The 17,928-nt window shown below is 36.9% G+C and overlaps 1 pseudogene; it reads right to left on the reverse strand.

Moving 5' to 3' along the window:
* Positions 1 to 269: 269 nt before the first annotated feature.
* On the reverse strand, positions 270 to 1,204 carry LOC112919839 (olfactory receptor 4F3/4F16/4F29-like; annotated as a pseudogene).
* Between the last annotated feature and the right edge of the window lie 16,724 nt (positions 1,205 to 17,928).

A 17,928-nucleotide genomic window follows, 5' to 3' on the forward strand; every position in this document is an offset into this window, starting at 1 on the left:
ATTTTGAATTCTAGACCATAGTAAATTCATCAAAGTAATGTCTCCTGACAGATAAGCAATTGGCCTTCTCTGGGAGACACTTGTTTTTTATCATACCACATGTTTCCTCTAACCATAGGCAGCAACACAATTTCTCAGTTAAGATTCTTAAATAATCATGTTATTTTCATCTGAGACACAACTAAACAGTAGTAAGGTTCTTGGAAACTGATATTGCAACTATAGGAATTTAATGTTATTTCAAATAAACTCCATAATACTTTTGTAATTTAAGAAATCCTTCTATAAATAATAAATTGCATATTTTACTCATTGCCACTTTCATTTCTTTGTTCCTTAATGTATAGATGACTGAATTAAAAAAGGGAGTAAGAACTGCATCAAAAACAGCAAGAAATTTGTCTAAGCATGATGTGGGTTGAGGCCAGACATAAACAAAGATGCAAGGACCAAAGAACAAAATCACCACCATGATATGAGCTGACAAAGTGGAGAGGGCCTTGGATGAGCCTCTTGAGGAGTGTTTCTTAACAGTGATCAGGATAAAACTATAGGAGACAATCAATATGAAGAATGACCCCAGAGATATAAAACCACTGTTGGCTGTGACCATGAACTCTAGACTGAAAGTATCTGTGCAGGCAAGTTTGATGAACCGAGGTAAGTCACAGTAAAAGCTGTCCAGCACATTGGGGCCACAGAATGGCAATTTTATAACAAAAACCAGTTGAATCATAGAGTGGGCCAAGCCAACTACCCAAGCAGCAACCAGAAGCAAAATACACATTTTTCGATTCATAATGGTCAAATAGTGGAGAGGCTTACATATGGCCACATGTCTGTCAAAGGCCATGGCGATGAGCAGCACCATCTCCACACCACCAATGACATGGAGAAAGAAGATCTGAGTGATGCAACCACCAAAGGAGATGACTTTATGTTTTCTGAAAAGGTCATAAATCATCTTAGGAGAAATGACTGAAGAAACTCCCAGGTCAATGAAGGAGAGGTTGGCCAACAGAAAGTACATGGGGGAGTGCAGGTTAGGGTCAAAAGTCACAGTGAGCATAATGAGGGAGTTTCCCATCATGCTTGCCACATAAAACATGGAGGAGAACACAAAGAGGAGAAGCTGGATCTCCCAGGAGTTGGTGAGTCCCAGGAACACAAACTCTGACACCACAGAGTGATTCGCTCCACCCATTAATTCTATCAGCTAGAATGTTTCCAGATAAAATAAATAAATAAATAAATAAATAAATAAATAAATAAATAAATAAATAAAATAAGAATGCTAATGAAGCTCTATATTATAATGATTAATTATTTAAGGATATTCATACTGTGAAGACTATATATCCCCTCAATTCCTTCACAGGGCCATTATGAAATAAGCATTTTACCTGGTGTCACCTAAAGCAGTTGAGTCACTTCCATCCCTAACACCATGGTTTCCAGGACTATTCACCTATAAACAAGAAAATGAAGCAAACATTGTAGATGTACATAGCAAGGATTGGGAGGGGGAAGGAAGGTGGTACAGTACAACACAATGAGGAAAAAGAAAGAGGTAAGAAAAATGGCATTTGCCAAAATTCATTGGTACTACTTTAATTGATGAAGGGAGAGGAGAGGATCAATGGTTATATGGCAACAATGATATTAGTGTGCATTTCTTCATCCCCAGCAAATTCCAAAAGCTTAGGACTCCATTTGGAATACAACTGCCAACTGACTGTCTTGCTAGGATGAGCTATGGCACCACTAGAGAAAAAGGAAGGGAAATTTATTTGTAGGAGGCCAACTTTTACAAAGCACAATTCCATGGGAGTAACTACAAACAAGGTTCACAAAATTAATTATGAAGAATCTGGACAGATAAATCAAATTGGCTTCCTTATTCCTTAACTTCCTTCATCAACCTTAACCTCTTTTATCCCTCTTACCTCCTCTCTGTGCTTCAAACCTCTCAAGTGTCTGGGATCTAATGCCAAGTCTGACTGTTCTCTGATCCTATTCTGGGTGACTACATGAATCTCTTTAGTTCTTACCCTTTATTTTTTGGCAGGCAATATGTTACCACTGGAGGGTATATTCTCTGGCCTGTGGGTTAAACGGTTTTGTATTAAGTCATCTCGCTCCCATAATACTTGGATATGCTGCTAAAAGGTGAAGTGATTTGAGAAAAGAGGTAGGTTGCAGAATAAAAAGTAAAGAGCTGGTAAGGTAAAGGTACATGAATGCACAAAAAGCCTCACATCTGGAACTGAAAGGAAAGGGCAAGAGAAACCCCGCAATAGAAAAAAAAATGGATCTCAAAGCTTTGTCTTAATATGTGTATTTATATGCACATATACACACACCTTGGTTGTGCATGAGTGAAATCAGTCATAAGAACATTATACCACAAATCTCATGAGTGATTACTTAGACCAAATTAATCATTTACAGATAAGAAAACAGTGGGCAGCCCCGGTGGCGCAGCGGTTTAGCGCCGCCTGTAGCCCGGGGTGTGATCCTGGAGACCCTGGATCGAGTCCCGCGTCCGGCTCCCTGCATGGAGCCTGCTTCTCCCTCTGCCTGTGTCTCTGCCTCTCTTTCCTTCTCTCTGAATAAATAAATAAATAAACAAACAAACAAACAAATAAATAAATCTTTTAAAAAAAAGAAAGAAAAGAGTAGTCCAGTGAGGAAGAAAAAACTACTTATAGACAGAGAATCTGGGTTTTCAAGTCCACATATGGCTTCAGATTCCACATGCTAGAAAAAAATTATAGAGTGAGAAGAGATATGCCAAACCTAGATCTACTCAGTCCAAAATGGTAGCCACTAGTTACATATGGTTATTAAATGAAACTAAAAATTTCCTTGGTTGTACCAGCCACATTTCAAGTGCTCCACAGCCTCATCTAGAGAGTGGTTATGGAAAGGATAGTGCAATACAGAATATTTCCAATCACTACTCATCCCTTAAAGGTAAATCAAAATCCCATTTCCCCCATGAAAAATTTCCTAGTAACTCCACTTCTGATGAATCTCTTCTGTTATTCCTAGAAGTTAAGAAACTTAAATTTTAATTGAAATACAGAAGTTATCCACATAAAAATAAACCCCCATATCTAGCATTATAGAAAACATTGCAGATGTCTACTCTTGGCCAGGATGGACATACAAGAGTCCAGGAAATTCAGAGACAGCTTTACAAAGGAGAAAGGACTTGTGAGTTTTGAAAAAACCAATTGCAAGAGTTTAACAAACTGAGAAGGAAAAAGAAAGCATTCTGAAAAGAGATAATAACTGATTGCTTATTTAGAGCAAATCAGTTATTAATCATAATTCCTCAATGGGTTCAATTTTATAGATTTTCTCTTCTCAAATATATTGTAAGTTTGAGGAGGGAAAGGACCATTTCTTCTGACTCTTACATTTCCTAAAATACAGTTAATAAACTTCTCTAAAGTAAAGCCATTTTCTCAGGTCCATACTTTTTCACAGTTGCTGTTTTTCTGATCTATCACCTCTTTCTATGAAGTCCAGTATGCACAAAGGAAGTCTCCAAATTCAAAACTAAGCATTAACACATTTCCCAATCACTCCCAAGAGAATGCCTGGTATTCTTGCTATAAACTTCCAGCTGGGGAGAAGGGAAGCCTTAGCTCAAGACTTATGATGGCCCATGGCTTAACTTCATGGAGTTTTAGAAAACAAAAAGAAGCACATTAAAGAAAAAGAAAGGGTTGGGGGGAGCAAGAATTCCAGTAGCAGCCAGCACAGCAGAGAATTTATAGTTTCTATTTTGCAGACCTCATGATGCAATTAGTAATCTTCCATGTCATTGTTAAAGTCAAAAAAGAAAATACAGATTTTTTTCTGCCATATTCTAAAAGTTTCTAAAATATTTAATGATGGAATCTTAGAGCTTGAAAACCATACATTATTTTTATTGTACATATTTATTGTATATATTTACTAAGTACTTCACATGTTTGATCCTTATAATTACCTATAGGTATTATATCTGATAGAATTATTTTCATTTTTAGATGAAAACCCTCAAATTCAGAGAAGTTAATAACTTACCTAAAAACATAGTTACTTAGTTTGAAACCAAAAACCAGACCTTCTGATTCCAAATCCAGTGCTGTTTTGACTACATCACGCAAATATGGATATCTGTTCATGATCTAAAACAGTTATCCCATTATGAACTTTGGGCAAGAATGCAAAAAATGTACCTCTTAAACAGACATAATGTTATATGTCAATTATATTTCAATAAATCTGGGGGGGGGGGAATTCCATTTTACTCAGAAGAATATTCCATCCGACCGACATAAACATTTAACACCCACATAAATTAACTTACCCAAGATTTTATAGCTACTGGTGGCAGAGCCAAGATTTAAACCTACATATTACTGTACAAGTTAAGGGGAAGGGAGAAAGGTGACTGATGATCAGAATGGGGAAAAAAACCACCAAAGGTTTGGTGTTAGTAAAAGACACCAGGGGCGCCTGGGTGGCTCAGGTGCTTAAGGTCTGACTAAGGCTCAGGTGATGATCTCAAAGTCCTGGGGTCAAGCCTTGCTGTCAGGCTCCCTGCTTGTCTCTCTCCCCCTGTCCCTCCCCTTCCTCCTTCCTCTGCTCCTGCGTGCAGGCTCTCTCTCAAATAAATAATCCTTTTTTAAAAAAGTGGGAGGGGGCTCATCAAGACAAGGGGCCATTTACTCATAAAAAAACATAATAACTAACAGATGAGGAATATCCTACCTGGAGACAAAAATTTAGAATGCATCCAAAATTTGAAGCCATGAGAAAGAAAGATTTGCTTAAAGGATAGCATGTAAGGAGATAAAAGAAAACTAATGGAGGAAACATCCATGGCCAAAAAAGTACATAGTATTTGTCGTCCTTAATTTTATTGCTCTTACTACTATTTTTACATATTAACTGTCTTTTAAAAGTCCTGTTTCAGTGTACAAAAAGCAGGGGGGAAGGAATGTCAAAGAAATGAGTAATGGCTCATTTTCACAGGCTAAAGAGTGATCAAAATTAGAAGACTAAGTAAAAGGCACAGATTTAGGGCCGAGATATCACTGGTACCACTAAAAAGGGATGAAATTTAAAGCAGAGAGAAAATTAAGATTTTAGCGAGGTAACAGATGGTGTTAAAGTGTAGAAAGCAAAATCAGGAAATGACAATTTCAATAATACAGGGGAAAAGTTTTGAGGTGGGAGGAGTGGGAAAATAAGGCAACATGCTATGTGTAGAAAATTTGTAGAGTGTCAGAAATCAACAAATAGTTACAAGATAGTTTCCAAGCAACCATGGGAATCTTGTTGAAGAGGAGTATCATTACCATGAACTTAGCCAATAGCTAGATGGAACCTTTTTTGACACCATTCAGAAATGTTCAGGAACTTCATATTCTGAATTTTAGAGTAGCACATCTGTGAGGCACAAAAAGCAGAATGGAGTATCAAAAGAGACAGATCCTTTGTTTATTTGCTTTGTTTCTTAGATTCCACATATGAGTGAAATCGCATGGTATTTGTCTTTCTCTGACTTATTTGCTTAGTGTCATACTTTCTGGATCAATCCCTGTTGTTGCAAACAGTCTTTTAATGTTTTCATTCTTTTTATGGATGAATAATATTCATTGTGTGTATATATATATATATATATATATATGATATAAGATAAGATATATATATCTTCTTTATCCATTCATATATCGATAGACAGTTGGGCTGCTTCCATAATTTGGCTATTGTAAATAATGCTGCAATAAATAATGCTCACCTTGATGGTTATGAAAGAGGAGATGGCTGGGGGGATGGGTGAAATAGGTGAAGAGGAAGAAGAGTGCACTTATAATGATGAGCACTGAGCAATGTATAGAATTCTTGAATCACTATACTGTACACTTGAAACTAACGTAACACTGTTAACTCTGGAATTAAAATTAAAAATTTTTTAAATATTTAAGATACATTCCCTTTAAAAAGAGCAAGATAGAGAAAGAAAGAGATCCTTGGAGATCTGAGGTCACAATGAAATTGTTTAACCAAATTACATCCTGGGCAATGCAGCAAGTGCAGCCAAAGATGAGGGGACATGTGGAAATAACAGAATACAGATCAGAGCTCTTAAAAGCAGTAATTAGAGTAGTTATATGCTTGTGATAACTCTTTTACTCTTTCCTCCCATATCTTGATTCTCAAAACTAGATCCCCATTTAAAATCAACTTCACTACAACATTATGACTACAGTTAACTCTGCTGTATGGTATATAAGAAACTTGTTAAGAGAGTGAATGCCTGGGATGCCTGGGGGCTCAGTGGTTGAGCATCTGCCTTCAGCTCAGGGCATGATCCTGGGGTCCTAGGATCAAGTCCCACATTGGGCTCCCCACAAGGAGCCTGCTTCTCTCTCTGCCTATGTCTGACTCTCTCTCTGCATCTCTCATGAATAAATAAATAAAGTCTTTTTAAAAAGAGAGTTAATGCTAAGCGTTCTCATCACAGGAGAATTTTCTTTTTCCCTTTTATTTAATCTATAAGATGATGGGTGTTAACCTATTGTAATCTTTTTACAATATACGTAGATCAATCCATCATACTGTGCACATTAAACTTATAGTGATGTATGTCAATTATTTCTCCGAAAAGCTAGAAAAAAATCAACTCTACTTTCCTTCACATGCCTTTCTGTACACAAGTTGCCTCCCACTCTTCCTTCTTGTACAATTTCCCCTCCTGCTCATTTTATCATATCCTTCCTCTCCTATGAAGGGGATTCTTCTTCTGGTAGACTATGGTTCACCAACCCCTCCACTCCTCTTCACTACACAACCTACCTAATCCATCAAAAGATCTCAGGTGGCAGCATGGTCAGGGAATCAGAGGAGATCCATAGGCTGAATTTTCTCCTGTGCATAAGCATTGCCCATGTCCTTCTATCCACCCTCCCCAGGACAAGGAGCTAAACGAAACTCTGCTGTTTTGAGAAAGGCACCTAATTAAGCTATAGCAGAAAGTGGTGACCAAATAATGCATTAGAGTTCTGGGATTCTCAGACTGAGAGCATCAGGCCATGGGAACTGTCTTATGGGATTACAAGGGAGGGAGGAAAGAGGTGTAGGATTTTCTTGTAATAAATAAAGATCCCTCATTTTATTTCTTATATACTTTTTACCTTTATTTTATGATATGACCCAGGAAAATCTCTATTGAAAGAAAAGATGCATTTTCTAATTTTTAAATGGAAAAAAACTCCAAAACTTTCATGAAAAAAAAGTTGTAGAACTTAGAAATCTTGACGTATTTTGTCAACTAAGTCTCTGTGTGTGTTCAAAGCTCTAGACAACAATTAAGAGCAGCAAGTATGAGCAATGAAAGACTCAGAATAATGGAAGAATATGTGAACACTTGGAGTAGGAACAGATAGGACAAGAGATACAGGGATGGAGATGGGGAGATGTGTGCACAAACCCCTTACTTTCCAGAGAATCAAAAGGAAACCAACTAAAGGAATTGTCAGAGTGTAGCAAATTTGAAAACCACAAAATAATTCATCCAAAAACTGTTATACAAAGACACACAATTAAATACATTAAGATTATTACCTTCAAAATAAAGCCCAGAATACAATGTTCTTGGATTTTACATATATTAAATATGAAAAACATTAAAATGAAATACATTTCAAATAAGAGTATAATCATTACAGACCTTCTTCTACTCTAGTAAATCAAATATAGTAGAACCAGTAGAAGACAAAAAATAGAATGAATTGACTTCATAAAGGAAGAAAATTAAAAGGCCAATAGAGATATAGAAGTAGAAAACCTGTAGGCAAAGAAACTTGGTGTTTATCCTTTCAACATTACATGATGGTAAAGAGCACCCAAGCATTATCCAGGAGAATATACTTAATTAATCTTTTAAGTATTGATTAAAGGATATAGATTTAGTGAAGTTCCAATTTGCCTCATAGATTTTTGCCCAATAAATAGATAGATAGATCAATAGATATAGATAGATAGATAGATAGATAGATGATAGATAGATAAATAAATGATTTCTGTCCAATAGAACAGATAATCCCAGCTATTTATGGCCTGTTGAATATTAACCAATGTTCTATCTATAATTCAGCAATCATACTAGAATTTCTTTGCAAAAATACCTATGGATTGGGATCCCTGGGTGGCGCAGCAGTTTAGCGCCTGCCTTTGGCCTAGGGCGCGATCTTGGAGATCTGGGATCGAATCCCACGTCGGGATCCCAGTGCATGGAGCCTGCTTCTCCCTCTGCCTGTGTCTCTGCCTCTCTCTCTGTGTGTGTGACTATCATAAATAAATAAAAAACATTAAAAAAATACCTATGGATGCCCTAAGTTTTTCCAGGTTTACTGAGATATTGGCATATGATATTATGTAAGTTCAAAGTGTACAGCATGTAAAAAATAAATAAAAATTTAAAAAATAAAGTGTATAGCATGATTTGATACATACATTATAAAATGATTTTCACAATAAAGTTATTTAACATCTCCACCAATTCAATAATTACCATTATTATGTATATGGTGGTAATATTTTAAATTTACACTCAACAAAAAAAAATTTACACTCAACAATGTGTGTGTGTATATATATCTATAGTGTACATAATATAGTATTGTTAGGCATTGTTACTATGCTGTACATTAAATCCTCAGAAGTTTTCCATTCTAGAGCTGGAAATTTGTACCCTTTGGACAATATCTTCCCATTTTTCTGACCCCTTCATCCTTGGCAATCACAGTTCCGCTGTTTTCGAATTTTCAAAATTCCACATATAAGAAAGAATGTACAGTATTTCTCTTTCTCTGCCTGACTTATTCCAACTAGCATAATGCTCTCAAGTTCCTCCTATACTGTTGAAAAAGAGGATTTCCTTCTTTTTATGGCTGAATAATATTCTGCTGTGTGTGTATATGTGTATATCATAGCTTCTTTACCCAAATATCCATCAGGGACATGAAAGTTGTTTCTATGTCTTGGCTACTATGAACAATGCTGCAATGAACATAGGAGTGCGGGTATCTCCTTGACACAATGATTTCGTTTTCCCCAGGTATATGCCCAGAAGTGAGAGTGTGGGATCATATGGTAGTTCTATTTTTAATTCTTTGAGGAACCTTCAAACTGTCTCCATAGCGGCTGCACAAATCAACATTTCCACCAACAGTGCATAAAGTTTCCATTTTATCCACACATCCTTGCCAACACTTATCCCTTGTTTTTGATAACAGCCATTCTAACCGATATGAGGTACTATTTGATTTGCATTTCACTGACAATTAATGATGTGGAGCAATTTTTCATGTACCTGTTGGCCATTTGTATGTCTGGGGAGATGTCTATCCATTCTTTTACCCATTTTTTGATTGGATTATTTGTTTTACTATTAAGTTGTAGGAGTTCTTTATATATTTAGGATACTAACCCTTTATAATATAGATGGTTTGCAAGTATTTTCTCCCATTCTGTAAGTCATTTCTTCTGCTATGCAGAAGCTTTTGAGTATGATGAAATCTCTTTTCTTTTTTAAGATTTTATTTATTTATTTGTGTCTGCACACACAAGCAGAAGGATCAGAAGGGGAGGGAGAAGGACAAGAAGACTCCAGGCAGAGTGCAGAGCCTGACATGGGAGAGATGATGACCTGAGCTGAAATCAAAAGTAGGACCTTAACCAACTAAACCACCCAGATGCCCTACCTACTTCTCTGGGTGTGACTGTATATGCAGGGGTTTATTGCAGGCTCTTGATTCCTTTCATTGATATATATGTCTGGTTTTATGCCAGTACCACATTATTTTAATTACTATAGCTTTCCTTAATAAACTTTGAAATTAGGAAGTGTGATATGCCCGGCTTTGCTGTTCTTTCTCAGGATTGCTTGGCTATTTAGGGTCTTTTGTCACATCAATTTTAGGATTGCTTTTTCTATTTTGGTGGGGAAAAATGCCATTGTAATTGTGATAGGTATTGCATTGAATCTATAAAAATATAAAATTAATAATTATGGAATATTTGAAAGTGTTTCATAGTTTGAAAGAGCTTTGAGTAAATATTTTATTCATTCTTCCAATCCAGAAACACAAGATATCTTTCCATTTATTTGTGTCTTCTTCAATGTCTTTAATCAATCTCTTTGTATCTTCTACCTTCTTGGTTAAATTTATTTTTAAGTATCTTATTCTTTTGATGCTACTGTAAATTAGATTTTCTTTATTTCTTTTCAGATAGCTCATTGTTAATGCCAGAAAGGCAAGGGATTTCTGTATGTCAGTTTTGTATCCTGCAACTTCACTACATTCATTTATTAGTTTTTAAGGTTTTTGGAGGAGTCTTTGGGATTTTCTGTATTAAAGAAAGTCATATCAACAGTAAACATAGACAATTTGCTTTTTCCTTTCTGATTTGGATGCCTTTTATTTCTTTTTCTTACATCTCTGCTGTGGCTAGGGTGTTCAGTGCTATGTCGAATAGAAGCAGCAAGACTGGGCATTTCTGTTTTGTTTCTGATCTTACAAAAAAAGTTTCAACCTTTCCCCATTGAGTATGGTGTTGGCTCTGGATTTGTCATACGTGGCCTTTATTTTGTTTAGGTACATTCCCTCTACACCCAAAATGGTGAGAATTTTTAATCATGGAAGTATGTTGAAGTTTGTTGAATTCTTTTTCTGTATCTATTGCTATAGTCATATGATTTTTATCTTTGACTCTATTACTGTGGTATGTCATATTTATTGATTTGTATATGACCATCAAATTATCACTCTGTATACCTCAAAGTTACATATGTATCAATAATACCTTAATATAGCTGGAAAATATATTGTTGGGCTGGTGAGACTGGGGACCTCAAAATGGCCTACTGGAGGCCAGCAACCTCCCAATGAGGCCGCCTTGCCCATCTTCCCCCCACCCCCCAATGCCTCCCTGCCCTACCCTAACTTAGTTTACAAGACCTGTAACCCTTGCCCTAACTGGAATGCCGCCCTACCCCCATCTTCCCCGGGAAACTCTTTATAAACCCCCCTGTGGTTTGCCTGGGTGTGACTTCCCTGATTCAGGCCTCCTCTCGAAGTCTCAGAAAGGAACCTTGCCCGGGAGCGCTCCCCATTAAAGCACTCTCGAACCTACCGCCTGACTCTGCTGTCTTTAATTTTCTCCGCTGATCATCAAAAGAAAAATTAACATATATAATCTATTTTTTTTATTTTAAGATTCTGTCTTTACTGGGCAGCCTAGGTTGCTTGGCGATTTAGCGCCAACTTCAGCCCAGGGCCTGATCCTGGAGACCCAGAATCGAGGCCCACTTCGGGCTCCCTGCATGGAGCCTGCTTCTCCCTCTGCCTTTGTCTCTGCCTCTCTCTCTCTCTTTCTCTCTGTGTGTCTCTCATGAATAAATAAAATCTTAAAAAAATAATAAAAAAAGATGCTGTCTTTACTAATCGTTGTTGAAAACAAACTAGACTTATCGAGGCACCTGGGTGTCTCAGTCAGTTAAGCATCTGTCTTCTGCTGAGGTCTCGATCCCAGGGTCCTGAGGTCTAGCCACACTTTAGGCTCTGTTTCAGCTGGAAGCTTGCATTTCCCTCTCCCTCTGCCTCTCACTCACTCTCTCTCTCTCAATAAGTAAAATCTTTAAAGAAAAAAAAAAAAAGAAAAGGAAAGAAACTAGACTTATCAATGTAATCATTTAACCAGGAAACCACATTTGCCCCCAGAGAGTCCCAGTTGTCTACTTAAGTTGTAACACAATATGTTGTTGTTGTTGTTGACCGGTCCCAAATGTGCAGTGTGACAATGAATAAATACACATGGGGGATCTCAAAGCCTCAAGAACTGAAAGCAAGCTCTTCCCTTACAGGCTGCGTTTATTCAGTTCTTACACAAAAGCAGCCCAAGCACGCCCTCTGCTTCTCCTTTCAGTCTATTTTAGGGGTCGTTTACCTATGAGCTGAGGTCCGCAGCTCTTTCGCACAGGACAAAAGGATGAATCCATACTGCTTACAGCTCGACCTTGCATAAGATAAAGTTTCCATCTAGACCGTCACATACACGTGATGAAGTTTTGGGATTATAGGTGAGGTCCAGAGCCAACGACCAAGAAAAAATTCTTGAGACGTCTTTGGTGCAAAATGGTGGTTTTATTAAAGCCCAAGGACAGTACCCATGGGCAGGAAGAGCTGCTGCCCAGGGCCTGTGAGGGGAGGCTGATTATACTCCTGGGAGTTGGGAGGGGTTTGAGGATAACGTGCTCTCTAAGGAATCTTGGAAGCAAGGTTTCCAGAACCTTGAGGGGGGGACTTATCACCAGCTAATAAAACCTGAGTCATGAGACCCTTCAGATGGATATCGGTGGCCCATGTGCTTGGGGGATGATCATCAACATGTATCTTGGGGAGGTTAGAGATAAAGGAATTTCTAAAGGAAATTTTATATGTTAAAATAGACTTGCAGGCTCCTGGCGGAAGGCTAAGATTGTCTTCTGCCCTTAGCAAAGTATGAACATCGAGCAGTTGAGTCTGTAGAGGAATGTCCCTCTGCCTATTTCAAGGACTTGTCAATGTGCACCCTGGTTTGTCATCAACTAGTCCTCTGTTCCCCCATCACATGGCATCTCTGTTTGCAGAGTTTACTGTATGGACAGTTCCTTCTGGAACCTTCCATGCAGTCATTCCTCAACAATATGTTTATTATTAGAAGTAAAATTTGTTCACTAAAGCTATAAAACTACTCAATACTTCTGTGATAAGTAAATCTATCTCTATTAAGGTTTAGAGATCTTTCTTGCTAAGTCAGAAAACTTCAGCACCTAAGTCCACAATTCTCTTTGCAGCCCTAAAAACTATAAGTCAAGTCAAACTCCAGAAGCTCTTTTTTTTTTTTCTTCAGATAGCAACTTCCAACACAGGGTAATAAAACAAACTAGCTTAGCACTAAATCACAGGTACGCCAAAAACTTAGAGCTAGAATCCTTTCTTTAGGGCTTTCAGTGAGAGCTCCCGATCTCTGCAGCTAATCTCTAATTAAGGATAGAATCAGTTTGTTTTGTTTGTTCTTTTTTTTTCCTATAAATTTGCTGGAAGCAGTAATGAGATAAGGAAAAGGAAATTCATGAAATTACTGGGTAAGGATCCTAGGTCATACGATGCTTGTGAAAGTTGTACGTTTCCACTCATGAACTTTCATAAGACTCTATCTAAAAGCAGTTTTAGAAATTAAGAAAATAGGAGCAATAAATTCTCAGGAGCAAAAAAAGCAAATAACAAGCAATGACCCCACCATAACTATAAACTGACCAGTCATGAAAAAAAAAAAAACCACACACACACACAGAAGTATTGAAAATGAACAAGGTGTACGACATCCCACTTCCAGTTAACAAACATTTGCTAAGCCATGTCTCAATAAAAACCCCAAGTGAAATTTGTTCAAGTGGTCACTACCATAGTCTTCTTGAATAAAGTACTTGCCATTGCCTCTAATTAGAGCCTAATTAGTCGCAATTTCTGTCTTCTCTGTGTGACAAAATAAAAAGGAAAATTAAGAAACAGAAGGAAGTGTTGAATTGAAATATTTTATAGAATCCAATACAGAAACAGACTAAAAAAAAAAACGTAAAGACTTGTAGTTTGAAGGAAATGGGAAGCTGAAAGCCCATGATCTGACTCAGTCCCATATTGGGAAAGCAATCTTTAAATTTTTGCCATAAACAGCATGTACTGACACTGCCATTGACAGAATCCATTTCCATTGCTCTGAACGGGAAATATGCATTACTATCAATTTTCTACAAATTAACTTCTATTTCTATAGGACTGTAAAATAGCCTAATCAAAGACAAAGGCCCATGTTCCTATAGAACCACACAATCCCAGAGGATTCCCTAGCCAATGCCCAGTATTCCGCAGAAGCAGCACCCAGTAATTTGCCATTTCCAAGTCACTCTCAATTTTTTTACTAACAGAAAATATTTCCTTGTTTCCCAGAACAAGACCTGATTAATTTGAGGGGGGAAAAAAGTCTTCCCTCCAGTACAATCAAGTGAGTTCAAAGGAAAGTAAAAATTCTCCTGTGGTTACTCATTGGCCAAATCTAACTGCCTCACTGGAGAGAAACTAGTCTGCAAAAGTGTTTAAAATGCTATCCCACGGTAAACTTCTCCCTTTCCCTCTGCTCCTCCGCTACTCGTTCTCACTCACTCTCATTCACTCTCTCAGATAAATAAAATCTTTAAAAAAAAAAAAAAGAAAGAAAATATAGAAAGTAGTAATTAACATGAGGGAGAACAAAGAGATAAAACTTACAAATAAGTCATCATTTGGCCTCTAACCAGAAAAGACTGACTTACAACATAAACTAACGGATAAAATCTTTCTCATTTTAGTTTTGAAAATCAACAAAAATCCTTTCTGGTTAAGGAAGTTGGTTAAATGCCAAGGCTATTGATGGAAAGTGGTAAGGATATCGCTTAAAAATGCTCTGTTTTGATTATATCTTTCCCTTTTTACACCTTAATTTGTTTAAAAGATAACTGTATGAAAACAACATAGCCAAACAGAAGATTTACATAGATTTGTGAGAAGTTTTGTTGGTTTTTCAAAAAGGCTGGATACCTTTTGTCATTCTAGGCTACTTGATGGATTCTGAGTACACTAGATTTTAAAGGTCTTACAAATAATTGAATTGTGTTATCACAAACTGAGTTATTCATTAAAATCATTAAGTTGAGGAGTTCAGGCTTGTAAAAAATCTAAAACATGTACTGAAGGGCAACTAATTTCAATGAAAGAACTCTTTTATCTCAAAGACAGACTCAATTGATTCTTTAGGGTTAGAGATCAAATAAAGAGACAAAGACTAACATGCAGACACACATTTGAGAAAGTGTCTGGCCTCCTTTGAATCTTGATTTGAAACTACTGCTCCTATAGTTTCTGATCTGAGAAAGTCAAAGAAATAGCCACCCATTCTTCTACTATTTTCTAAAATAAGGATGAATTTTAAAATTCACATTACAGGGGCTCCTGGGTGGCTCAGTCAATGAGGTGTATATCTTCAACTCAGATCATGATCTCAAGGTCCTGGAATGAATATTCACTGGATAATTTTTAAATAAGATTGTGTATTAAAACATCGGTCATGTGTGTGTTGGGGGGTATGGGGTGTATCACTTTGTTTATACCTTTATAGGGTATATCTTTGGATCATGTTAGTAAATTTGTTCATTTTAACTACTCCAAGAATAAGAGACTCTTAGCTGTAGTAAACAAACTGAGGGTTGCTGGAGGGGAGGTAGGTGGGGGAAGGGATAATTGGATGATGGGCATTAAGGAGAGCACTTAATAAGCCATGGGTATTATATGCAACTGATAGATCACTAAATTCTACCCCTGAAACTAATAATATACTATATGTTAACTAAATTGAATTTAAATACAATTTTTAGAAATAATTAATAAGAAGGTGTAATTAGGATGTTTGTGACAATAGGGAATTATATTTTGAACATTCTTGAGCCTTATTAGTCTATTAAGATAATGTATGAGAGACAATTCTTAATCATCCACCTTTAAGTTAACAGATCTATCTTCTTGACCAAAATTTTAGGTCAAGTAATTAGGCTACTCTGAGCATTTTTCTTCCCTAACCTTCAAACCGAGGCCCATGCTTGCTAGGTTTGCATGGGCCAATGTAACTAGAATCCTATTAAGTCAGTTTAGTGAAAAACCCTAGGATAAAGAAGATGTGGTTTATGTACACAATGGAATATTCCTCAGCCATTAGAAACGACAAATACCCACCATTTGCTTCAGCGTGGATGGAACTGGAGGGTATTATGCTGAGTGCAGTAAGTCAATCGGAGAAGGACAAACAGTGTATGGTCTCATTCATTTGGGGAATATAAATAATAGTGAAAGGGAATAGAAGGGAAGGGAGTAGAAATGTGCGGGAAATATCAGAAAGGGAGACAGAACATAAAGACTCCTAACTCTGGGAAACGAACTAGGGGTGGTGGAAGGGGAGGAGGGCAGGGGGTGGGGGTGAAGGGGTGACGGGCACTGAGGGGGGCACTTGACGGGATGAGCACTGGGTGTTATTCTGGGGGTTGGCAAATTGAACACCAATAAAAAATAAGTTTATTATTTAAAAAAAAAACCCTAGCCTTTGATATCTGACTCCTAACCACCCACTCTCAATACCTGATCACTCTGGCCTACCTTCAGCAAGATTCTGTTAGGTCTGTTTAGCACGAATTCTTCCCACCTTTACCATCTCCTCTTAGTAATTTCTTTCTACCAACTACCCCTCACCTGCTCTTTGGCTATAAATCCCTACTAGTTCTAATGTATTGGAAATTAAGCTCAGTTCTATACTGAGGTGTCCTTTCCCCTATTGTATTAGTTCCTGATGAAAACCAGTTTTTCCAGGCAGCCCGGGTGGCTCAGCGGTTTAGCGCCGCCTTCGGCCCAGGGCGTTATCCCGGAGACCCGGGATTGAGCCCCATGGAGCCTGCTTCTCCCCCTGCCCCTCTCTGCCTCTCTCCCTCTGTCTCTCATGAATAAATAAATAAAGTATTTTTTTAAAAAATTTTTTTCCCACTTAAACTACTGCCATAGACTGGGTTGTTTTTTTTGTTTTGTTTTATTTTTGTGTGTGTGTGTGTGTGTGTTTTTTATAGAGTACTATCTGTGAAACAAAAGTTAGTTACTTTGGCTGAAATTGTAAAATGGATGATTAAGACTTTATGCGAAATAGTTGCAAGGTAATAGGATCTAGTTTTGTTTATCCAGTGGGATAATGGATAGATTTATTCTAGGATAAATGTCTGGTTATTCCACACTCTGAAAGAGGAAGACAAACTCCGATGTAGATAGAAAACTGTAGAAGATTCAGGAAGTAAAATCTATTTGCCTTGGTTTCATATATATATATATATATATATATATATATATATATATATATATATAATGAGACTGAGAAAAACAATAATATATGTTACTATTTTCGCAGTTTGCAAAGCTCAGTTTTAATTGGTTTATTTTTAAAAACAGAAATGCTTTATGACCAAATACTATACTGAAGCAAGACTCGAATTTGGTTTTCTCTCATTTACAATGACCTGATAAATTTATCTCGATATATTTATTCTACTCAACTAAAGGCAGTAATCGTTATTCTTTACCTTCTGCACAATCATCCAAGTTAGCAGAGATTCTTTAGCTCTCAAGAATAACTTTTTGTGTCTTATGCTGACTTAGTATGCTCTATTATTTTTAAAATATAGTTAATTGCCTATGAAAGAGCTGAAGTTCCTTCTATTGTTTATTTTAAATACATATCACTCTGATTAACAGGTAGCTATACTACAACAATTCTTGTTCTCAGAACCTATACTACCTACACCACTGTTGTGGGTTGTTTTGTGTCTACCAAATATATAAGTTGAAATCCTAATCCCAAATACCTATGAATGTGACCATGTTTGGAAACAGTCTTTGCAGATGTAGTTAAGAAGATTACAGTCATCTGAATTAAGCCATACTGTATTAGGGTGGATTGGGAGATACTTCATGTTCTGAAGGTCTCAAAGAAGTATGCCCTCTCATATTTCTAGAAGTTACTTCATATAAATATTATTCCTTAGGAATTTAGTTTTGAGATTACTCTAATCATTGGTTAAAAATATCTCCTGTATAACTCTCTTTTCAAAAGTGAATATCTCCCCCTCCTGAGTGAAAGGCAAATAGTATCAATGTGTGTCATTAAATCAAAGTAAGACAAGAGCTTCTCTCTCAGTTTGACCATCAGTAAGGAACATCAGTAATCAACACAGGCTCTTCAGAATACAGGCAAAAC

Source organism: Vulpes vulpes, chromosome 15 (genome assembly GCF_048418805.1).
Source record: "Vulpes vulpes isolate BD-2025 chromosome 15, VulVul3, whole genome shotgun sequence".
In the NCBI taxonomy this organism is placed as follows: domain Eukaryota; kingdom Metazoa; phylum Chordata; class Mammalia; order Carnivora; family Canidae; genus Vulpes; species Vulpes vulpes.